At 43.6% G+C, this 24710-nt stretch overlaps 1 long non-coding RNA gene across 2 annotated transcripts in view; it reads right to left on the bottom strand.

The window, feature by feature from the left end:
* Positions 1-10469, bottom strand: part of LOC127492676 (uncharacterized) — a 138785-nt gene extending 128316 nt beyond the window's left edge. For both annotated transcript variants that reach the window (XR_011383170.1, XR_011383171.1), the window contains exon 1: positions 9852-10469. This is a non-coding gene — a long non-coding RNA (uncharacterized lncRNA). The remainder of the gene's footprint in view (positions 1-9851) is intronic.
* Positions 10470-24710: the final 14241 nt, after the last annotated feature.

The raw sequence follows: 24710 nt of genomic DNA, 5'->3' as shown, positions 1-24710 counted from the left end.
CCACCTCCGTGGAAGGGCAGTTCCCCCTGGCCACATTCCCCACTTCCGCAGGGGAGCGGCACACCGCCGGCCGGCTCTTCTCGGGGGCTGCACAGGTGTTCCTTCAGCTAGATGTTCCCCTTAGATGTTCCCCATGCATGCCGTCTCTCTCCTCCTTTATAGTCCTCCTCCGCCAATCCCAACTCGGCTGCCCACACGCCGAGTACGCCGCTCTCCAATCAGGAGCAAGTCCTACAGTTTATTGGTTGAACTGGAGGCAGCTGTGCGGAAGCTGTTTACTTCTCTCCCAGCGCCATATTGTGGGAGAGCAGATGCATAGAATAAGTCTTAATTCCAGTAACTCAGTCTAGTCCGGTTTGCTCCCCACATTAACATGCTCAAGTCAAGATATAAAATAGTACCCTAAATATCATACCTGTTCAGCTTTATTCAATAATGATACATATAATATACAAAAGTATACAAGATAGATACCTTCTTTGACTTCATAGAATTTACAGTCTAGTTGGAAAGGCCAAAATCATCAATTAAGGATCAGTTTAGTATATGTGAGTGTATACAGTATATGTATAAAACCGAGGATATAAAGAAATTTACACAGTGCCACAGATAAAAATATCACAAGAAAAGAAAATTCTAGATCAATTTCTTCAGGAACATAGACATAAAACTCTTTAACAAAATACTAACATGCCAAATCCAGCAACAGCAACATATAACAAACCACCATGACCAACTGGGTTTTACCTCAGGAATATAAAGTTGGCTTTATGTTAAAAAAGCAAGAGATGTAATGTACTACAATAATAGAATAAATGACAAAAACAACATGGTCATCTCAATAGATGTAAATAAAGCATCTGACAAACACAACATTCATTCATGATTTTGAAAAAGTACTCAACAGGCTGGTGCCGCAGCTCACTAGGCTAATCCTCCACCTGTGGCGCCGGCACCCTGGGTTCTGTCCCAGTTGCTCCTCTTCCAGGCCAGCTCTCTGCTGTGGCCCAGTAAGGCAGTGGAGGATGGCCCAAGTGCTTGGGCCCTGCACCCACATGGGAGACCAGGAGGAAGCACCTGGTTCCTGGCTTCGGATCAGCGCAGCGCACTGGCCATTTGGGGGAGTGAACCAATGGAAAGGAAGACCTTTCTCTCTGTCTCTCTCTCTCTCACTGTCTAATTCTGCCTGTCAAAAAAAAAAAAAAAAAAAAGTACTCAACAAACTAAGAAGGTAACTTCCTCAACAAGTAAAAGGAATCTATGGAACATTCATTCTTTTTTTTTTTTTTTTTTTTTTTTGACAGGCAGAGTGGATAGTGAGAGAGAGAGAGACAGAGAGAAAGGTCTTCCTTTTGTCGTTGGTTCACCCTCCAATGGCCGCCACGGCTGGCGCGCTGCGGCCTGCGCACCGCGCTGATCCGAAGGCAGGAGCCAGGTGCTTATCCTGGTCTCCCGTGGGGTGCAGGGCCCAAGCACTTGAGCCATCCTCCACTGCACTCCCTGGCCACAGCAGAGAGCTGGCCTGGAAGAGGGGCAACCGGGACAGAATCCGGCGCCCCGACCGGGACTAGAACCCGGTGTGCTGGCGCCACTAGGTGGAGGATTAGCCTAGTGAACCGCAGCGCCGGCCGAAACATTCATTCTTAACATCATCATTCTTAATAAGTTAGAAGACTGAACGCTTCCTCTTAATATCAGCGGAAATTCCTGTGACTTCTAATCAACATCTTTCCAGAGATTCCAGTCAGTGCAAATGGGAAGACTTAAAAGAAATTAAAGGTATCTAAAATTGCCTTTAGGGCTGGTGCTATGGCTTAGCAGTAAAGCTGCTGCCTGCAGTGCTGGCACCCCATAAGGGTGCCAGTTTGAGTCCTGGCTGTTCTACTTCCCATCCTGCCTCTGCTAAGGCCTGGGAAAGCAGTGGAAGACGGCCAAAGTCCTTCGGCCCCTGGACCACATTGGAGACCCGGAGGAGGCTCCTGGAACCTGGCTTCGGATTGGCCCAGCTCCAGCTGTTGTGGTCATCTGGGGAGTGAACCAGCAGATGGAAGATTCTCCCTCTCTCTCTGCCTCTGCCTCTCTATAACCCTGCCTTTCAAATAAACAAATAAAACCAGTTCTCTGATATGAAATGCTGGCATCACAAGCCATGGCTTAATCTGATGCAGCGAAATACCTGCCCTCTGTAACCCTGCCTTTCAAATAAATAAATAAATAAATCTTTCAAAAATTTGCCAATATTTGCAGATTACATAATTTGATATGTAGAAAATTCCAAAACCACTAGAACTACTAAACTACTTTAGCAATGTTGCAGGCCACAAGATGAATATATGAAAATGAACTATATTTTCATTTACTAGCTAAAGCTATTCTGAAAATGATATAAAGAAAATCCAGTTCATGGGGCTGTGGCTCAGCAGGTTAACGCCCTGGCTTGAAGTGCCAGCATCCCATATGGGCACCGGTTCTAGTCCCAGCTGCTCCTCTTCCTGTCCAGCTCTCTGCTATGGCCTGGGATAGCCATGGAAGATGGCCCAGAACCTTGAGTCCCTGCACCCGTGTAGGACACCTGGAAGAAGCTCCTGGCTCCTGGCTTCGGACCGGTGCAGCTCTGGCTGTTGTGGCCATCTGGGGAGTGAACAAGTGGATGGAAGATCTCTCTCTCTGTCTCTACCTCTCTGTAACTCTGCCTGTCAATTAAATAAAAATAAATCTTTTTTAAAAAAAGAAAATCCAGTTCACAATAGCATGAAAAATAATAAAATACTTATTAATATATTTAATAAATAATGTGCAGGAAATACACACTGAAATCCACAACATAGTGCAAACAAACTCTAAAGGAGATTTAAATATATGGAGAAATATTCTATGTTCATGGACTGAAAGACTAGAGAAAGGTTAGAGACTGAAAGGTTAGAGAAAGGACTGAAAGTTTAGAGAAATATTAATAAGATAGCAGCTTTTGATAATTGATGTTTAAATTGAAATCAACTCATATCAAAATCCACAGTGATACTTATCTTGACACTGACATGTTGATTCTAAAAATTATTTGAGGGCAAGTGTTTTGGTGCAACTTAATCAACAGATTAAGCCATGGCTTGTGATGCCAGCATTCCATATCAGAGAATTGGTTCAAGTTCTGGCTGCTCCACTTCTGATCTAGCTCCCTGCCAATTTTGCACCTGGAAAGGTAGCAGCTAATGTCCCATGTATTTGGGCCTCTACCACCCAGGTGGGAGACCCTGATGGAGTTGTTGGCTCCTGGCTTCAGCCTGGCCCAGCCCTGGCTTTTGTGCCCATTCAGTGAGTAAACCAGTAGATAACAGCTCTTTTTCTCTCTTTTTTCTCCTTTCTCTTTCTCTCTCTACTGCTGTGTTTCAAATCAATCAATCAATCTTTAAAAAATAAGGCTGAGAGTGCTGTGAGAGAGTGTAATAGGATGACCCAGTAAGAAAATGAGAGAAATAATCTTTAAGAAAAAGACATTGAATTTTTGATTTGAAAAAAGACAGATTTTCCTGTGTAACATGACAGTAGGATAAAGGAAAAGATAAAAAGCAGGAGAAGAATGAGGGCATCGCAGCCAGAAAGAATCACATGGGCAAAGGTCTTCAGTACAAGAGGGAGACTGGCAGAATGTGAGAAGCACAAAGAACATTAGTGCAGGTGCAACAGCAGAAGGGGGTGGTTTTGAGGTAGCATGGGCAAGTATGCATCCACGTTTAGGTTTTCTTACAGTGAAGTTGTTGGATTTTTAAAGCAATGAGAAATCATTGAAAGATTTTAAATTAAACAGCAAAGTGGTCATATCTGGCTTTAGGAAATCCATTCTTACTACAGATCAAGGGTCAGCCAACTTTTTCTGCAAAGAGATAGATAACAAACATTTCAGGCTTTGTAAGCCACATGATCTTTGACACAATTACTCAGTGGATAAACAAATGAGCTTGGCTGTGTTCCAGTAAGCTTTATTTGAAAGGAAAAAAAAAGTGGGGCAGAATTTTGCACTATTGCTAAAATGTGCCAGTCCTAACTATAAATGGATAATGGGTTAGAGAAAAAAGCAGATCTGGAGTTAAGGAAACCAAGTTATAAGGCAAATGAACAAAGATGTGTTCTGCATTAGGCCTAGATGAACCCTGGACAAGAATCGCAGTGTATACAAGTAGCTGAGATAGAAGAGAGGACCAAGAATAACTACCAGGTGTCGAGAGTAATTGGAAGGATAGTGTCTATCTCAGTTCTTTCATGGAGAAGTGGATGTAGTGCCAGGACGTAGAAGCACAGTATTTGAAGAAAATGGAAAGAAAATCGTAGAATCTAAATATTGGCATTGACCTTAGGTGATATACTCCAACATTTGCACAATGTTTTAAATCATTCTGTGGGAAATCTTCCCCTGCCCTCTCCCCACAAATGACCTACACTAGAGTGAATAAAGGAATGCTCATCGTATTCTCCCCTCTGCTTTTACCCCTTTGTGCTCTCATAAGATTGAACAGATAAGTGAGTCCAGATTAGAGTTTGAGTCCTTATTCCATTAATACTGGGAAGCTGTTAGTAGACTTTGCATTAGGGAGAGCAAGTAGATGAAAATCATTGTAGGAGGCTATAGTAATGGTCTAAGCATAAAGTTTTAAGGTCCTAGACTTAGGTAGGGCATTAATCAGTCAACAAGCACTGTGGCAGGGGTTGGAGTCCTACAGGAGGAAAGCAGATAGGTTTAAAAAATACTTTGAAGGAAAAAAAATGAGACAACTTGCTGACTGTTTAGATAACAGGAATTTTAGAAGACTGAAATAATGCAAAATTAGTATGCAGTTGTGAATTTGAATAACTGGGAGAATTAGATTCCCATGAGGGAAACAGGAGAATTGAGAACGCTGGCTAATGTAAAAGCCAAGTGGAAAAGGCATCACATTTTACTTGGTTCATGTTGCTTTTGGGCTCCTGAGAGGTTAGTGGGGACAACAGCAACCAGATACAAATGGATGCTATGGGGCTGAGGAATTTTTAAAGGAAGCGTGAAGGAAAAAAAGACCGAAATGAAATTTCTCTCTGTCACTAGTCTTGCAATGAACCAGAGGGCAAAAGAAAGAAGAAAGTGAATCAACTAAAAACCAGCAAAGCTCTTCACCAGGTGAAGTAGAATAATACGATTACTTACAAACCAGCACCTGTTTTCAGGTATGAAACTCATTTCTCTTTAAAATACGTTCTCTGTTCTCTTCTCCTCCGCTGTCAATCCCTAGCTTGGGCCACATTCGTCTACCATCTGGGTGACTTAGAGCATCTTTTAAACCTACCTCCTTGCTTCTGGCCTATCTTTGACCATTTGGGACTCACAAAGTCCTCATTCTTCTATGGCTTCTCCTTTTCTCTACTGGATAAAACTGAAGCTCCTTAGCATGAAAATTACTTCCTGAGAAAATTCCTTGTCCCCACGTCCTCTTTCCTACCTGCAATGCCTGACTACCTGAATTTGTTTCACAGGGTTCTCAAGTATGATCCCATTCATATCCATCCATCAGATGTGTGGTGTATCTCAAGGACTTTATTACTAAAAATAAACTTCTAAAGTTTTTGAGTATGTTCTTTCCTCAGGAGTAAGTATAGATTCAAAATTATCCCTATCAATGTCAGTCTCCCTTGACTGTATTTCAACATGCTGTGATTTTACAAATAGGAGGGAAAAGAGTAGAATAAATCCATGAAATGTGTCATGCATGTGAAAGTCATCTGTCATGGGGTTAAGACAGGAAAAATGTTGAGAATCACTGTTGTGAGTTATGTAATAAAATATCCACAGAGAATTCATATTTCTGGAGATAGTAATCATAAAATTTATTTATAATTATTTATCTATTGTTTCCAGTTGAGCTTCTCAATAGTATACACTTATGATTTTTATTCCTGTACTTGAGACTTGAAAATGCCTAATAAAAACAGGGTTTTTTTCTTCCTAGGGTTAAATGAAGTCAGAGGTCATGAAGTTTCTCATGAAGGTGGCCTATGGTATCGTCTGGAGTGAGAACCATATTTTAAGAGCTTTGGTGGGAATGGAGAAGGGTCTGGGTGGTAGGATATGGAGAATGCAGATGTAGACTTTGATTTCAATAATTTTGTCAATAAAAAGGAGAAACATAGGGCAGTGCTAACAAAAGAAAATAAGTTCAAATTTTTGGCTCTAACCATTTCATGGAAATTTCTGGCTGAAGTTACTAAGAATTCTGATTGCTAATTTCATGGGACATTTAAATGATCATCTCCCAGAATCCCTCGGTAGCACTCAACTCAGTAGACCAGTCTATCCTTTTGAAATAGCCTCTTCTCTTCACTGCTGTGTCATCAAGTGAGCTCACCTGTGAAGACAGGAATTTCTCTGTCCTCTAGGCCTCTCCTTTGTTGATGCCTTATTCACCTGTGTTCAGCCCACATACTGGATTTCAGACCTTGAATTGCACAATCTTGGCTTTCACCTCACATTCCTACCCTGGCAATTTCATCCATTCCAATGGCTTTAAGTATCAACTAAATGTCAACAATTTCCATTTTTATTTTAAAATATTTAGTCCACTATTTTATAGATATATTCAATAGCATATCCAGATATCTTTGCATAACCATCTGACAATAAATATTCAAAATTAAATTATCTTTCATCTCAATCAGGTGATATCTACGTATTTACTCAACAGAGACAACTAAGAACCATAATTCTGTCTTCCTTACTCCTCACTTTGCTCGCACATTCAGTTTTTAACCAGGTCCTTCAATTCCATCATCCATTTATGTCTCTCTGTCCTCACTGCCGCACCTGGTTTAAACCATAATCGTCTCCCACTTGGTTATTGTTAGCAGCACCTAATGAGCTCCTAGATTCCACTGCCTTCCAATCCCTTCTACATTCATCAGTTTGGATCATATTTCTGTTTTGCTCAAAACCCTTCAAAAACTTAGATTACACATGAAGTCCCCTGAGATAGCCCATAAACACCTTGCAAGAGCTGACCATTTCTTATTTCTCTAGTCCTAGATGACTCGTGTCCACACACACATATCATCATGTTCACCCTATTGATATCTCTTTCCCACATATACCAAGTTCCTTCCTACCTGGATGCCTTGTACATGTGTTTCTTAGCTTAGAATTCATTCCCAGCATCTGCCTACCACATCTTTGCAAACTTCTTGTCAGTATGTGTGCCTCCGGTCAGATGTCCATGGTTCACAGGGGAATCCCCTGTCATCTTTCAAACAGAATTTAAGTAACTTGACCTTCCTATAAAATGATCTTGTGATGTCCTTTATTTTCCTTCATAGCACTTATTACAGTTAGTCTCTCTATTTATGTTTACTTGTTTGCATCTCTCTTCCTACTAGGCTATATGTTCCATGAATTCAGGGCAATATAACCAAGAGTTGGCAAATAATAGGTGTCACAATAAACGTTTGTTATGTGAATGAATAAATAGATGAATATTAAGTGACTGCTTAATAATAAAAGAGAAAATGCCCCAGATTTTAAAAATCCCATAAAATGAAAATATATCTAAGTTTAGTCACTAAGTAAATGACTCTTAAGGATTTGAGAATAATGGTTATGGCTCATGTATAGTATGTACTAAGGACAGACTTACAGCAACACTTCCTGCATAAAGTCACTTAACAATCATTAACATAGTAAGACTATGAGCTGACAGACGAGAAAGCTCGGAAAAAGAAATTTTATTAAGTTGTTTAAAAGACACAGAATTGTGAAGAGAAGAAATGAGGACTCAAACATAGGCAGTCCTACTCCAGAGTCTTCATGCTTAAGCACTATTTAATTCAGAACTTCCCAGTTGGTGAGCCATGAATGACTTACACATGTGCCACCAACAATTGATTTGTTCAGCCCTGGGGCAGCCAGGCTGGTGGCCTCAGGCTAGAAGCAGCTTTGTCCAGGGCTCCTCAGAGTGACAAAATAGGTCTGATGCCCACAAGGAGGGGCAGCGAGCCTGAATTAATGCCTGGTACTGTGCTGCAGCTGAGTGAGTACTCTAAACACGGGGCTCCATCTCAGCAGCTTCCACACAGAAGTCACTGTGCACTGCAGACAGGGTACTCCCAGACCTGCTGGGGAAGTGCAAGTCCCCGGTGTGCCCGGGATGCAGTGAGCAGCCCAGGATGCTGACATTTGTGGGGCAGGGCAGCGGAGGCGATGGGGCAGGACACTCTGTCTTCATATAATTGAGTATATGTGACTACTGTGGCTGATACATCCTTTTAGGCTCAGCTAGCTGCAAGGTGAATGACCACTCTAATACTGCCCTGCCACTGCTATCTTGAAATGCTTTCTTTAAAACTATTGCATTACTTTGGAAGTGCCTTTTCATTCCCACCCTTGTCAATGAAAGGAAAAGAAAGAGCTTTCAGATATTTTAATGAATTTCAGTGTTTATATAATTTTGAATTGCTGTGATATAAAATGCTGTGTCTTCTTTATTTATTTGAAAGGCAGAGTGACAGAGAGAGAGAGAGAGAGAGAGAGAGAGAAACAGAGAGAGATCTTCCATTCTCTAGTTCACTGTTATATCTAAATAGATGTAACAGCTGGGACTGGACCAAGCTAAAGCCAGCAGCCACAAACTCCACCTTGGTCTCCCACCTGGCTGGCAGGGACCCAAGTACTTGGGTCGTCATCCACTGCCTTCCCAGGTTTATAACAGGAAGCCGGATCAGAAGCGGAAGGATAGCCTTCCAACATGGGAATGTAGGTGCCCTAGGTAGCAGCTTACTCCATTGTACCACAACACCAACCCCTAAACATTTTATTACCTGTCAATGTGAACAAAGTTTCTCACTGATGCTATCAATGCTATCAAGACTGTAGAGAGGTGGACATTGAAAACTCCTGATTGGAAACTCTCTGTCATCATTTGGAGTGTAAAACCTTTTATATAGGGCCGGCGCCGCGGCTCACTAGGCTAATCCTCCGCCTAGCAGCGCCGGCACACCGGGTTCTAGTCCCGGTCCGGGTGCCGGATTCTGTCCCGCTTGCCCCTCTTCCAGGCCAGCTCTCTGCTGTGGCCAGGGAGCAGTGGAGGATGGCCCAACTGCTTGGGCCCTGCACCCCATGGGAGACCAGGATAAGTACCTGGCTCCTGCCATCGGATCAGCACGGTGCGTCGGCCGCAGCACGCTGGCTACGGCGGCCATTGGAAGGTGAACGAACGGCAAAGGAAGACCTTTCTCTCTGTCTCTTTCTCACTGTCCACTCTGCCTGTCAAAAAAAAAAAAAAAAAAAAACCTTTTATTTAAAAGTTACATTTGTGGCCTACGGCCATACCACCCTGACCTTGTCTGATCTTGGAAGTTACATTTGTGGAAACAAGTTCAAGTTTTACCTAAAAGAATTTGTAAAGATACTATTTATTACTTTCATATAAATTTATATATTTATATATATATTAAAGAAGATATATTCATATCTTCTTTAATATTCTACATTTCGTTCTCTTTTTCTTTTCATAATAGTTATATAATATAAAGAAAATATAACACATTTTTTTTACCAACCACCCAAACAGATGCCCTAAATTCTATGCAGTTTATATCAACTACTACTTTCTGTGTGTGCTAGAGTGAGAATGAGGGTGGGAAATTCACCTCCACATGACACTCCATGAGAAATGTGTTCAGGTTTTTGATGTGCTTATTCTGTACATGTAGACTCACTCAACCATACTACATAACTGGCAGACACTTCTTTTTTAAAAAAATATTATTTCTGCTTATTTGAGGGGCAGAGAGTGAGACAAAAACATGGAGAAAGGGAGCTCCTAAATCAGTTCACTCACCAAATGCCTTCAATGGCTGGGTCTGGGGATGGGCTGGGAATGCCATCCCGGTCTCCCATGTGGGTGTCAGGAACCCAATTATTTGAGCCATCACCGGTGCCTCCCCTCGTCTGCATCAGCAGGAAGCTGGAGTCAAGAGCCAGACTTGATGTCGAACCCAAGTACTCTGAGGTGGGATGCATTCTTCTTAATTGGTGCTTTAGTCACTAGGCTAATTGCCTGCCTCAGCAGATGTTTCTGAATGACCACAGCCTCTCTGGCTGTTTTCTCTGTGTGGTAGCTAAGAGTAGACGTTCGGGAGCCAGAATGCTTGATTTGAATTCAGGCTTTGCCACTGAATAGCTGTGGGGCACCAAGCAGGTAGCCTAACCTCTGTTTTGTGACATGCAAGAGGATCATAATAGTAAGCACCTCATAGTTGAGGTCTCAGAATGATGCCTGACATAGTCTAAACACTCCCGCAATGCCGGCTATTGTTTTATTCTCTCTCTTCCTGGCTTTTGTATCATTTTCACTGACTGTTCTTTCTTTTCCTATACATCATAGACTAGGCTAGAGACTCTCAGGAGCTCATTGAACTCACCACAGTGCACTATCTTTTTTATTTTCTTGTCTACTTCCCAGCCTTCCCTCATTAGAGAAAACTCCTTAAGAGCAGGAACTGTTCCATTAGCTCTGCCATGGTGCCTGGTACTCATTAGCTGGTCAATGGAGATTGCCAGCATGGAGGGGCCCATTTTATCCCCCTGTTTCTATAGCAATGGCTTAGGAAGGCAGGAAGAAGAGAGACAACTTTTCAAACAGGTCTTTAGAAGTCTGACTGCAGAGGTGAGACTCCATAATATTGCCCTACTCGCTCTCCCTTGTCCCATATCACAGTTGACCCTGTGTTGATGAAAATGTTATCACCTCTTCTCCATACAAATCCATCCCACTGCCCTTTGGTCACTCCATGGCTCTTTCAGGGTTGTGGATGGAGCACAGGAAGTCTTGGGTGTTTTGATGTTAGCTGTATGCTAAGCTGTGGCTTGATGGGAGTTCTCAGTGCTCTGGCGATGTGTAGAGCATTTGTCATGAACAAGATTGCCCTGGCTGCTTGGAGGTCAGTTGGGTTGGACCCTGAGTCAAGGCATGAGAAAGCACAGTATGTACTGGCCCACACATCTCATTATGGTGATGACTTCCTACGACAGCTGCAGATGGTGCTAGACTCATTCTGTAGGCAAAAATGTCCGTCTACCTCACAGCAATATGAATGTATCAAACCTTTGTCTTTCTTGCCTAATCCCCCATGGGGCAGACATTGTGGTATAGCAGGCTAAGCTGCTGGTTGGGAATCCTACATCCCATATCAGAGTGCCTTGTTCTTCTGTTTTCCAATTCAACTTCCTGCTAATACACATCCTGGGAGGCAACAGATGCTGGCTCAAGTATCTGGGTCCCTGCCACCCACATGGGAGTCCCAGATAGAGCTGTAGGCTTCCAACTACAACCTGGCCCAGCCCTGGCTATTGAAGACATTTGCGAAGTAAATCAGTAGATGGAAAATTCTCTGTCTCTGTCTCTCTGTCTCTTTTTCTCTCTCTCTCTCTCTCTCACACACACACACATACAGTCATTCTTACTTTTCAAATAGATGGAAGTCAACATTTTTTAAAAATTCTCCTAAGGATGAGAGGTTTATTAAATAGTATCAAATTAATTTCCTATAATAGTAATAATATTAGAACTTGGTCACATTGATTATGGACTAACTTTCCCATTCCCCACATGGATAGGCTGACCCTCTACTGTTTAGTATTTACCTGTGTAATGTGTAGAGTATTGTCAGGAAGAACTGAGCCAAGGGGAAAGATGGAGACCCAGTCTTTTCCTGGATCTGCTTCTAACTAAATTAAGCAAATCACTTAATCTTCTTTGATTTAAATTTCCTTATCTCCAAATTGTGGGCTGGACAAGATAATCCCTAAGGTCCCTTACAGTCATAAAATTATAGGCCTCTGTGATTTAGAACATAATTTTAAAATGTTAAGTGATCATTGAGGTTTACAGCAGTTATGGCTTTGCATTTATGGTGGATCAGTGACCATATTTATGATTTATTCTACTCCAAATCCTTAGTCAGTATCTCAGCTCCCAATTATGGCGCTGTCCCTAAAGGAACATAGGAGCAACTTTATGATGATTTGCTTCTCAAGAAGATTTCCAGGGATGCATTGAGGGAAAAACTGTACAAACTTTTATAGTTTTCTACTTTATTATTGATTTGAGATTTGGGGGTCTTTAGAAAAGGATTAAAATGTACAGTAGTATGAGTTTTAAGAGGCTTTTTTTTTAGTTAAATACTGTACTGCTAGTAATTGACAATAAAAATTTCACATACTTTTTGCAGAGTGTTCCATCCACTGGTATACAGATCTAGACACTGAAACAAATACTCATGTGTGTCTCAGGGGTATGTGTTATACCAGATCCCCTGCTACTCTGACTGGTGAATTCCCTAGGTAGGCTCAAAAGCAGAATTGCAATTTTATGTAGGGCAAGTTCATTTTATTCTGCATTTCCAGCATGTTGCTCACCCCCTTCTGACGAAGTTGGCATGACTGTAGAATAGTTTGCCAAGGGAAATTCTTCCTACAAGGAACCCTTTAGAGGTAGGGCTTCTGACTGGAACATGCTATCCCTATCTTCTCTGGGTTGAAAGAGCTGAGTTGTAGGAAAGGGTAAAAAAAAAAAAAAAAGTTCTGTAGCCCCCACCCAATACAGGGTCACTGATTCCTTTTTTTTTTTTTTTTAAGATTTATTTATTTATCTGAGAGGCAGAGACAGAGAGAGGGAGAGACAGAGAGAAAGGTCTTCCATCCACTGGTTCACTCCCCAAATGGCTGCAAAAACAGGAGCCAGCCAGATCCAAAGTCAGGAGCCAGGATCTTCCTCCAGGTCTCCCAGGAGGGTGCAGGGGCCCAAGCACCTAGGCCATTCTCCACTGCTCCCCTCCCCACCCCACTCCCCACTTCCCAGGCCACAGCAGAGAGCCAAATCAGAAGAGGAACAGCTGGGACAGAACCGGCGCCAATATGGGATGCTGGAGCCACAGATGGAAGCTAAGCCCACTATGCCACAGCACCAGCCCCATGGGTTACTGATTTCCCTTTCTAATACTTTCAGTTTCATGTCAACCAGTCCTAAAATTAAGTGCTGTATTATGTACCACAAACTTACAAGTAAGTAGAATAGTAAGTAGGAGCCTTATGGGACCATAAAAGAATGGAATAGCTTGCCTTCTTCCTTCCCTTAACTTTGTTTCCCCCAACACACGCACACACCCAGAGGATCTCAGGATACTTAACAGCTATTAATAAATTCACAGGATAACCTCTCAATACATTGGACAATGTACAGTGTCTTATTAGAATTTCTTAATCAACAGGTAGCCTGGACACTCAATCTGATGGTCCACATCAGCCTTGGGAAACCTTATTTGCAACCTAAAACCACCCAGTCCCATTCAGCTGGCAGCTGAAGGCAAGACATTAGTGGCTCCTCTTCCTCTCACCTCTAAACACCTTACCAACATTCCCCTCAAAAAACAAAACAAAGCAACAATGTTAGTAACTGCAGCTACCCCTAAACTGGAAAGCCAGATATTATCCCTTCCCCTATACAATCAGCTTAATGGAATCAGTTAAAATTTATGATGCAAATAATTTTAGACCAAATTATCCAAAATATTCATGCATAAGCCACTGGTCCAAGAAATCACCATTTCAAATCCCCAAATGCATCTTTCTTGCAAACAATCCAAGTACAACCTTTTTTTGTTTTTGTTTTTACAATTATGTGCTGAGGATAGACCAAATGCTTAGCAATATGCCTGATCAAGACTAGAGGAGCATTAAAAATAGCACACACTGTGTTTTATAAAAAGGAGAGGGAAAGCATGACAGTGGGACAGAAGATGTGAACTGGAAAACCTTCTTCCTGTCATGGCTGGTGAAACAAAGAACACACACACCAAGGTTCCCATTGCAGCTGTATGGCTACCAACCCAAACCCTCCTTCCTCTCACAGTGACGCACCTCCACTCTCTGAGCTCCCGATCGCTCTTCACCCCTTTTCTACTGGCTTCCATTGCATGATCTCATGAGTCCACTTTCAAAAGCTCCCAACGCAGGCCACTATGTCACTAAGAGGCAAAGCTGACTCCTTATTATAATTCATAATATCCTATTCTCTAACTCCTTGATGCTCAAAGTGGGACTTTTAGATAAACAACATCCATATTACCTGGAAGTCTGCTAAAAAAGCCAAAACTCAGGCCCCACCTGGGCTATGGAAACAGACTATACACATTTCCAAGACCTCTGGGGAGCTAGAAACCACTTAATAAATATTTACTCAGGAAGCCAAATTGCCAAATTTGATAGACATTGTTTTATATATGTATGTATGTACATATGTGTGTATGTATGTGTTTGAGAAAGGAAAGAGAGAGAAAGTCTTCCATCTGCTGGTTCATTCCCCAAATGGCCATGACAGCCAGGCCAAAGCCAAGAGTCTAGAGCTCTATAAGGGTCTCTCATGTGAGTTGCAAATACCCCAGAACTTGAGTCATTACCTGTAAGTACAGTATTGAAAAACTGGCTTGTTTAGGGTGCTGGCACATGAAATACTGGGGTGCATATAAATGTACCCTCAGAAGGTGCAAAATATTTCACAAACATGTCATATAGTCTTAGCAAAAAAGCTATTGTCTCTTAAAAAAAATATAGTTCTATCATCCACTGAGCCTTTGGCTCTCAAGGATTAAAAATGTATCAACTCCTGGGGCTGACATGGTGCAGTGGGTTAAGTCACCTCCTGTGATGCCAGCCTCCCATATGGATGCCAGTTCGAAATGCAGGTGCTGCACTTCTGATCCAGCTACCTGATAGTGTGTCTGGGCGAGCAGCAGGAGATGGCCTCTGCACCCATGTGGGAGACCTGAAAGAAGCTCCAGGATCTTGGCTTTGGTCCGGCACAACCCCAGCCATTGCAGCCTTTTGGGGAGTGAACCAGCGGATTTAAAATCTCTTTTGCTCTCTCCCTCTGTAACTCTGCCTTTCAAATAAGTAAGAAATAATTAATCTTTAAAAAGTTTGTCATCTGTTGAAGCTAGATAATGCTTTAAAAGTTGTGAGGCTCTCACAAAGATACTATTTTTTTTATTTGACAGGTAGAGTTAACAGACAATGAGAGAGAGAGAGACAGAGAGAAAGGTCTTCTTCCTTCCATTAGTTCACTCCCCAAATGGCCACTACAGCTGGCACTGCGCTAATCCGAAGCCAGGAGCCAGGTGCTTCCTCCTGGTTTCCCATGCGGGTGCAGGGGCCCAAGCACCTGGGCCATCCTCCACTGCCTTCCTGGGCCACAGCAGAGAGCTGGACTGGAAGAGGAGCAAGCGGGACTAGAACCCGGCACCCATATGGGATGCCGGTGCTGCAGGCGGAGGATTGACCTAGTGAGCCACGGCGTTGGCCCCTGCACAAAGATACTATTCAGAGAGGAGAACATGAGACTGAGGATTCCCTTGGGTGCAAAAGTAGTCAGTTCAATGTAGTTCTATTTTTGCCATATACGTAGTTCTGGTCCCTTAAATCAATATAGCTCCATGATAAGGCTCAGTCATTCCTCTCTCTATTATAAGGCCACATGCAGTGCTCAGAGAAAGGCTTATCCTATACAAGGGAAGCAAACAATTGCTAATAACTAAATAAATGAAAACAAAAAAATGTTCACAGATGGGTTCATCCCTCTTAGACTATTCACATATTTAGAGTAAGTTAGGAGAGAATTAAAATTGAGGAGACTGAAAATCAGACTTTGGAACCAGAAGTGGTTTTGATTGAACTCTGTGGCTAATATGTGGGCCTGGCAGTGGGACTCTCTACTCCTCCATCTAGAACAGGTGTAAGGCAGTCCCTATATCCCAGGTACACAGATACCAGTGATCTAGGCTTTATTAGATCTACAGCAATACGTCTTTGAATGGCAACTGTAGAATCACACTAGGTGGAAGTTGGGAAGCGAGGGGCTGAGGGTGAGAAGAGGGGTCCATCCCAGTGGTCTTGAGAAGTTTCCTCCAACAGGACTATGCCCATTTCAATGCCACCCACACTGGAATTCAGAACACTCTTTCCAGATCTCTCATGTGGTCAGTATGCCTCACAAGCCCTCCAGTTCCTTTCCTTGTGGTCTATATCCCCTCATCAGAATTACTGATTTATTTAACTCATTTGTTGAATATATGACTATTGAGATTCTATCCTGGAATTTCTCTAAGTATTTTTTAAAGTAAGAAAGGAAGAAACCGGGAGGAAAACAGACTGTACACCAGGCATGACATAGGTATTATTTTATCTTCTAAATTATTTTATAAAGTAGGTCTTAGGATTCAGCTTTACCTTTGAGAAAACAACTCAGATGGTTGATTAGCTTCTCAAATATATACAGCCAAGAGAGGCGGGGCTAGAATTTACCATGGCTGTTTGGGCAAAGTGCATCTTTACAGTTAGCAAAAAGCTTCCATACTGAACTGACGGTAAGTGCATGTACTAAACAGTTCGTGTCCACCACCATCACTGGGATCTTCTCAAAATGGACTAAGAAAGGGAAATCCCAGCCCTGCAAAAACCAGTACAGCCGTTTGTGAAGGCTCCTGGAAAGCAAGCCGGAGCTGAGTTTATGATTCTGGGACATGAGTCATTTCCCTTGGGAAACAGTCTCCATGCCCATTCCTGCTCCAGGGTATGGCATGAGTGACAAAACCAGAAAGAAGTCTCTAAAAACTCCAAAATATTATCTTTAATAGAAGACCTATTGTGAAAAGTGTCTTGTCCAAGCTAAATGCCTACTCTTTGGGCTTGAGAAATATGTAGCAATTAAATTACTGCCAAAGTCTGTCTTATTTGGGCAAACTTGCATGGATGCTTTTTAGCAGGGCTCCGGCTTTGAGAGACTAGCCTTCATGGAGACCTACCTAGCACTTTTCCAACCAGCACAATGATTATTTAACACTTTTTAAAAGACAGGTGTTTTATTCTGACTTTCTGATACACCTTCTGATAAGGCCAGAATCTAGATAATCCAGGCTAACTAACCACCTTTTGTCTTAATTATCTGGCCCACAGAAAGATAATTTACTCAATTCTCCACTTCATTTTTCATGTGTAGATGAAATCTGACTGTAGTTGCTCAGGCACTATTAATTCAAGTTAACAAGCAACTAAGACTGCAATAAATTTGTATTTCAGGCTCAACTTTGATTTTACTTACAACCTTCATACATATGTGCTTGTCGTTGTGCTTCTCTTTGAAATGTGCTCTACAGATAGATACCACATGTAACCTTGTATATTTACACACTAAAACATATCTCATATTGGTAGGACTGAAGTAGTTAGCAGAATGAATATTTTTTATTTGGTATTTCAAATGGGAAATAAGTGGAACATATGTTTCTGTAGATGGTATCCTGGGAACGAAAGCAATATGGAAAATCGGTAATTTTGAATAGCATGTGAAACTCAAAGGAAAGAAAAATATATGCAATGTGTAGTTCTTAATTCATGTAGGAGTAAAAATATGAACTAAGCACATAATGAGGGTTTACTAAAATAACATGCCTTTTGAACAAGAATCCTGAAACTTTTGTAGAGCATTATCTAAGATGTGGGATTAATTTTATGTAGCAAGGGGAATAAGCAAAGGCAATATTGACCTTCTGTTCCTCGAATCTGGCAACCTCTGCCTGCCACAGGGCCTTCAGCCAGGCTCTTCCTTCCCCAGTCTGTTCTTCCCACACTCTCGGCCTCATCACTGCTCTTTTCCTTGGGTCTCAGCTATAGTCACCACCTCAGAGAAGCCCTCCCTGCTGACCATCTCCTCTACCGTAGGCCCCCAACCCTGCCACTCTCGTGTATTACCCTCTTTTCCCTTTCTGGTGCTTAACATAATGTGTGTGCATGCACATGTGTGTTAATGCTTGTCTCCCGCCTTTAGATTCTAAGCTCTGAGAAGGCAAGGAATTTGACTGTTGGTTCACCTCCATATGCCTACTTACACAGCCTGTCACAGGTCATGTATCCAATGTACATGTGTTGGAAGAATAACTATCTGAACAGAGGATCAATCCAAGGTCCTTTGTGTTGGAGACACTCAGGACCAGGAAGGAGAGCCCCTCTCTTCATGGAGTTTTGCCTACACACTGTTATTCCACAAGCCACACTTGTTGATGGTTAGTGTAAAGGAATACCTAGAATGGTGAAGGTTCAGATACTTTGGATCTTTGCTTCTTCAGGAAGGTAATTATTAAAGTATTAAATAATTATTAAACTATTTTTCAAGATGGTAATTATTAAAATGATAGCTGGCATGGAAAAGCGGGAAGTTACATGAAACTAGAAGATTGGTTCCTTAGGGAAGAAATTTTACTCCTAAGTTCTTCGTGAGAAACTCCTGAAGTAATTTTGTGACTTTGTATATTTTCTTTTTTTTTTAATTTTTCATTTGGCAGGTAGAGTTACAGACAGTGAGAGAGAGAGACCGAGATAAAGGTCTTCCTTCCATTGGTTTACCCCCAAATGGCTGCTATGGCCAGTGCTGCGCCAATCTGAAGCCAGGAGCCAGGTGCTTCCTCCTGGTTTCCATGTGGGTGCAGGGGCCCAAGCACCTGGGCCATCCTCCACTGCCTTCCTGGGCCACAGCAGAGAGCTGGACTGGAAGGGGAGCAACCGGGACTAGAACCCAACACCCATATGGAATACCGGTGCCGCAGGCAGAGGATTAACCAAGTGAGCCATGGAGTCAGCCCCTGTATATTTTCATAAAAAAAAAAAAATTTAAAATGAGTTACCCTTTTAGAGGTGCGGTAGGGCAGAGCTAGAATCACCACCATCACGAGTATCTCCTTTGTTGAGTCGGCAAAAACTCTGCAGTGGTAATATGGGATTAAGTTGTCATAAGAGGATAGAAGCAAGAGCAAATTCACTTTTCTTGGTGTCTACTAATCATATAGTAGGTTCACACCTTTCTCCATACACTATATACTCCATCTTATTTCCTTCTCACAACCACTCTAAAAGGGATGCCATTATTTCCAATTTACAGATAAGAAAACTGATTTGATAAAGCTACAAAGGTAAAAAAAAATGATAAAGAATTTAAATCCAGGTCTATTTTGTTTGTTTGTTTGTTTGTTTTGACAGGCAGAGTTAGACAATGAGAGAAGGACAGAGAGAAAGGTCTTCCTTTTTCCATTGGTTCACCCCCAAAGTGGGCACTACGGCCAGTGTGTTACGGCCAGCATGCTGCGCTGGTCCGAAGCCAGGAGCCAGGTGCTTCCTCCTGGTCTCCCCTGTGGGTGCAGGGCCCAAGGACCTGGGCCATCCTCCACTGCACTCCCGGGCCATAGCAGAGAGCTGGCCTGGAAGAGGAGCAACTGGGACAGAATCTGGTGCCCTGACCGGAACTAGATCCCTGGTGCCAGCGCCGCAGGTGGAGGATTAGCCTAGTGAACTGCAGCGCCAGCCCTATTCTGTCTTGTATGCTTCTGATTAATATTTTTTTTTTTTGACAGGCAGAGTGGACAGTGAGAGAGAGAGACAGAGAGAAAGGTCTTCCTTTTGCCGTTGGTTCACCCTCCAATGGCCGCCGCGGCCAGCGCGCTGCAGCTGGCGCACCGCGCTGATCCGATGGCAGGAGCCAGGAGCCAGGTGCTTTTCCTGGTCTCCCATGGGGTGCAGGGCCCAAGCACCTGGGCCATCCTCCACTGCACTCCCTGGCCACAGCAGAGAGCTGGCCTGGAAGAGGGGCAACCGGGACAGAATCCGGCGCCCCAACCGGGACTAGAACCCCGTGTGCCGGCGCCGCTAGGCGGAGGATTAGCCTAGTAAGCCGCGGCGCCGGCTTGCTTCTGATTAATATTAAAACCCCTAATAAATAAGACTATTATTCATTATAGTAAAACTGTGGGGTCGGCGTTGTGGCACAGTGAGCAAAGCTGCCGCGTGCAACGCTGGCATCTCATATAGGTGCCCGGTCATGTGCTCCCCTTATGATCCAGTTCCCTGCTAATAAGCCTAGGAATACAGTGGAAGATGGCTCAAGCGTCTGGATCCCTGACACCCACATGAGAGACTGCTATGAAGTTCCTGGCTCCTGCCTTTAGCTTGGCCCAGCCCTGGCAATTGCAGCCACCTGGGGAGTGAACCAGGAAATGGAAGATGGATCTCTCTCTCTCTCTCTCTCTCTCTCTCCCTCCCTCTTTCCCTCCCTCCCTCTCTCCCTCTCTCCCTCCCTCGCACCCTCCCTCTCTCTCTGCTCCTGTGCCTGGTAACTCTAACTTTCAAATAAGTAAATATTTTTTTAAAAAAGGAGAACTACGTGGTACACATTAAGGATACACAGAGTGATAGAGATGATAGGTAGGTAGGTAGATAGTAGATACATATATATATGCATACATAGACAGACTCCCACTTCAACCTTCCCTATGTAAATTGTACTTAATTCCTTAGTCATGCTGGACTATGAAAGGGGTATTACAATAACAAAGGTATACAAACCATCATTGGCTCTGAGCTCTCAGCTGTAGGGGTCACGTCCCATAGAGCTCCACTGTCTTCCTCTTAGCTCGCTAGACTTCCTGAGGCCTCAGAGCCTCTGTAGTGGTTACTAAAATCCTATCCTCTCATGGCCATCATAAGTCTGCTCTCTCTGCCACTTGTGCTAATCCTGGTTGGCCTGGCCTGAGAGACTCCAAAGAATTCCTATGAGGCAAGAAATTGAAGAGCTTTTGCTCATCAAAATTCCTCATAGGAATTCTTATATTCATTTTGGAAAAATGCACTGGAAGACGCTGTGTGTGTGGGAGGGGGGGAGGTGGAACTCAAAGCATGGGATCAACTCATGCAAGATGTTCCGAACCATCTTCTAAGGAAGATGAACCCTGGGCCCTAGAGAGCCCTTTGTTTGGCTTCCTATTGCAGTCTCTCAAAACACTCAGTTAGGCAGGACAGAAGTGAATTGCTCTGCAGAAGAGAAGTCAGTGAGGCTGGGCACTGAATAGAAGGGCAGAGTGAAGAACAATAGCCCAGTGGGGGCAGGGCTATGGAGGAACAAAGGCAGACTTGCTACTGGGAAATGTTGGAACTCTTTGCTGGGATGTGGTTTGATACGACAGCCGCTCCTCTACAGCATGGTTTTGGAAAAGATTTAGCAAGACCTATAGTTTATGGAAGTGGATTATTCAGGGCAAAGTCAGAAAACGAAAAATGTTTTCAGGAGTGAAGCTTCAAGTATAGGGCAGTGGGGACTTGTGGAGACCATGGCCAGATGAGAGCTCAGGCTCTACCTAAAGACACGCAGAATTTACTCACGTGAAATAAGATGCACCAGCAGACCACAAAACATCTGTCCTGCAGGCCACTGTTTGCCACCCCAGCTCCAGGGCAACTCGGAGACACCAAGCACTGCTACCAGACGGATGGGAGATGGTGGAGCAGACACTGGGCTCAGGTTTGGAAGTGCCAGGTGACACCAGCGCTCACACGCATTAGCACCTAGGAACAAGAAAGGTGAGACAAACACGGTCACTGAAACGTTTAGTTTGGGACACAGAGAGAAAGTTATTTTAGTTTTGAAAGACAGGAATGGGGAAAAGAATTCTTGGGTTACCCACATCACCTGCTAAACTCCACCAAGCTCACTCCGTGTCCACTGTGAATACATTTCCTGTGGAGCAGGCGAAGGGTCTGAGTGTGGGGTAGGGGTCAATGCCACGCAACATTCACAGGGGCTCTGAAATTTGCAGAAATCCAGAGAGAGGGTTTTAGATCTTCCCAACTTGTGGGATTGGCTGAGGTCCAAGCCAATTATAGCTACATCTCCAAGGTGAAGAAGGACACAGCAGACATCTGGGTTACATTTATAATCCCAATGTTCCAGGAAGATGGAAGAACAAGTTACGCGGGTGCTGAGTGAGAGACCCTCGGAAGGGCCCCTTGTGCAATGCACTTGAAAGCATTCTCCTCACTGGCAGCCAGCCAGGCGGCGTGGGGAAGCTCAGGCCCATCCATTCTGCACTACCTTGAGGACTGTTTCCTTCCTTGGGGCACTCCAAGAGATGCGTGTGTTCCCCAATGCTATTCCTGCCTGCACCCCGGCTGGTGAGGTGCCTGCAGAACCATGGTGACCAGAGAATGAACATGGGCTGCCGGAAACTGAAAGACATGAGCTCGGGAATGGGTCTATGTTGTCCTCAGGAAGTCAAATCATCTCCATCTGGGGATGGGTCTTCATTGGCCTTAGGGCTGATCCGGAAGTGAGCACTTTGGGAAATTAGGAGGTCAGGGGTGGCACAGAGCTCAAGTTTCGTCATGTTGCACCTGGGTGGAATTTTCTTGCATTCCTTCCTATGTGGATACACCTGCACCATTTAAGGTGCTAAAATTAGCTATGGATGCCCTTGGCATTCTGATCCACAGGGATTTGTCTCAGGGGTTGCCTTAGCTCTATGTGCAACCCAGATTCCTGGTAGCAGACCTGAGGGGCAGACACTGTACCTCCTCTCTTCCTGTCTGCTCCCATGCCTTCCTCACACTTGTGCTCCTCATGGCCTAGGAAAATGGTCAGAGTGGGGAGGGGGACGGGAGGGAAGGAAAGAGACCTAGAGGAACAGAGAAAGAGACAAACAGCCCACAGGAGGGTGTGTGTGGGTGTGTGTGACCAAGTGTAACCGCAAAGAGGAAGAGAATTCTTCTGTGCACACTATGTGGGATTGTGCTGTGACTTCCGTGCAGTGAGGATTCCTGATAACCCAGTGGACTGAAGGCATCATCTTCCATAACAGGCAGCCGAAGCAAAACTGACAGTTCTGCATTACAGAAGGAGACCTGTGCAACAAGAAAAGAGGACATGTGTCACAGAGGACAAATGTTAATTGTTGGCCTGTGTGCAGCTATCCTTCCTGCCTGGACAAGAGAAATATCACATCCTCTTAGAAAAAGCGATTATTCTCCGGGAATGCCAACTGTGAGACTGATTATGTAAACTGCAGCTGCATTCGGTCACCTTCTATAGTTGTCTAAAGAAAGTTTAGTGTGATGAGAAATAAAGCAGAGCTGAAAGACAGAAACAGAACCCTGAAGAAATTATTCGAGCCCCTGGATCCTGCCTTGCCTGAAGCTTCCATAAATACTTGTGGACTTTTTAGTCAATCAGCCACCCACCTTTGCCCCTTCCACATTTAACTGAAGCCAACCTGAGCTGGAATTTCAGCACTTGCAACCGGAAGGTTATCAGTGCCCATGAATTATTCCTCTGGAATTTCCCAGTAATTAGTTGGGGGGCTTCTGTGCAGGGGCATGCGAGAGCTGCCATGGTGAGGGGAACAGCAATGTGACACGGCACACATGACGGGGGAAAAATGCAGAGGCCCCTGTGAAGTTGGATTCAGGCTCAGCCTTTGTCCTCTCAGTGGCACATCCTGCATTCTCTTCCCACTGTGTCTTTCAGAGTTGGTATGAATTGAATTGCATCCTCCCCTCTGCCAAAATGTCGAAGTCCTAACCCCCAGGAACCTCAGAATCCAGTCTGACTTGGAAACAGGGCTGTTGCTGATGTAATTAGTTCAGATGAGGTCATACTAAAGTAGAGTGGGCCTCTAATCCAATATAACTTTTGCCCTTTTAGGAAGACAGAGAGCAAGAGACAAAGGGAGATACCCTATGATGACAGAGGCAGACACTGGAGCGAAGCAGCTGCAAGCCAAGACACCACAGATTGACAGCCCCACCAGAAACCAGCAAGGAACTAGGAAGCATTTTCCCTTACAGGTTTCAGAGGTAGCAGGTGCCTGCCTAACATCAGTTTTGGACATCCATCCTCCAAACATGTACAATACACTGTTGTTGTTGAACCTAACCAGTTTGTGATGATGGTTTGTTATAGTAGCCCCAGGAAACTAACACAAGTACACAAGTATCTTCAAGTCTCCTCCTTCATTGCTGGGGGAAAAAAAACTGCCTTAAATGCTTAATTATTTTGAGAACTTACTATATTAAAAATTCCTAAGACATTTGCATTTGAAAAGAGAACTGATGAGAAAAGGCAGTAAGTGAATCTATAAAGGTGGCATTTCAGACCTCAAGGAAGGGCAACCTCAGAGTCTTGCAGGTCTCTAAATGCTTGATCATCATTCAACAGAGCTACCACCCGGAGCTGGAGGGCGCCTTTGGGTGTTTTAGCGCTGTTTCAAGAGCCACTGCAGAAAGGACAGTGGATGAGGAGAGAAAGGCACAGGTGGCTGTATTCTGAGACCTGACTCCAACTTTCATCACAGTTATTCTCTCTTATATTTTGGGATTTTCCATACAATTTTATTTGGAAAAAAGAGTTCTTTCTCAGATCAAAAATCATTGTGTGACAGCATTACTTAGCTCACATTAAGGCAAAATGCTTTTTTCACAATGATTTTCACAAATATGCCCACTTACTTGTTTACTTTAAAGCAGAAATTTTTTCTTCGTGGTCAAGAACATTAAGGGCATGATTTTTAGCTATTCTGATGGGCAAAAGAGGAAAGATTAGTTGTCTTTTCTTTGTTCTTATCTTTTTTTTTTTTTTTTTGACAGGCAGAGTGGACAGCGAGAGAGAGAGAGAGAGAGACAGAGAGAAAGGTCTTCCTTTTGCCGTTGGTTCACCCTCCAATGGCCACCGTGTCCGATGCACCATGCTGATCCAAAGGCAGGAGCCAGGTGCTTATCCTGGTCTCCGATGGGGTGCAGGGCCTAAGCACTTGGGCCATCCTCCACTGCACTC

The sequence above is a fragment of the Oryctolagus cuniculus genome, chromosome 16 (genome assembly GCF_964237555.1).
Source record: "Oryctolagus cuniculus chromosome 16, mOryCun1.1, whole genome shotgun sequence".
Lineage (NCBI taxonomy): Eukaryota > Metazoa > Chordata > Mammalia > Lagomorpha > Leporidae > Oryctolagus > Oryctolagus cuniculus.
Note: the sequence above shows the minus strand (reverse complement) of the source record. Positions and strands in the feature narration are given on the sequence as shown.